Raw genomic sequence first — 605 nt, 5'->3', positions numbered from 1 at the left:
ATATCAGCGAAAAATAGGCTCCAATAACAGGGAAAAAGAAACCAGGTACCATGAAACAAACGCTTGGGGAAATCACCGAAAAATCGTAATTCTATCGTAATTCATGAACAGTGTTCCCTCTAAAAAAGCAATGAATTGGTTTTTCATCCTTTTTGTGAGAGTCTATAAAACCGTCTTTCTTATTTTATAGACAACTGTCACTTGCGGTCCTTATCAGCGTGGCAAGAATTTCTTGATTAACAACGTTTTGCAGTACTTGCTTCGGCAGTAGGCTACATATACTACTGTATAATTGGAACGATACGGAGAAGATTAGCATGGCTCCTGCGCAAGGATGACACGCAAAATCGTGAAGCGTTCCATTTTTCTTAAAAAAAAAAAAACGTTTTGCAGTACTAAGCTAAATTTTTTCATAATACAATCAGAAAAAGTCTCTAAATTTATATATAATATTTTGCCAATTTAAATTTATATATAATATTTTGCCAATTTATTATAAATTGAGTTGGCACACCGACCCATTTTGCCCACAAAAACTTGCATAAAGAGAACACTGCTCGTGAAACACAATAACGGTGAAACTCGCACTAGTGTTTGCATGACAT

At 34.9% G+C, this 605-nt stretch overlaps 1 non-coding gene across 1 annotated transcript; it reads left to right on the top strand.

The window, feature by feature from the left end:
- The first annotated feature begins 267 nt into the window (after positions 1 to 267).
- On the top strand, positions 268 to 369 carry LOC145780420 (U6 spliceosomal RNA). Its single transcript, XR_014290649.1, has one exon. It is a non-coding gene; the product is annotated as a U6 spliceosomal RNA (small nuclear RNA).
- Positions 370 to 605: the final 236 nt, after the last annotated feature.

This window comes from Aplidium turbinatum, chromosome 11 (genome assembly GCF_918807975.1).
Source record: "Aplidium turbinatum chromosome 11, kaAplTurb1.1, whole genome shotgun sequence".
Taxonomy (NCBI): domain Eukaryota; kingdom Metazoa; phylum Chordata; class Ascidiacea; order Aplousobranchia; family Polyclinidae; genus Aplidium; species Aplidium turbinatum.
Note: the sequence above shows the minus strand (reverse complement) of the source record. Positions and strands in the feature narration are given on the sequence as shown.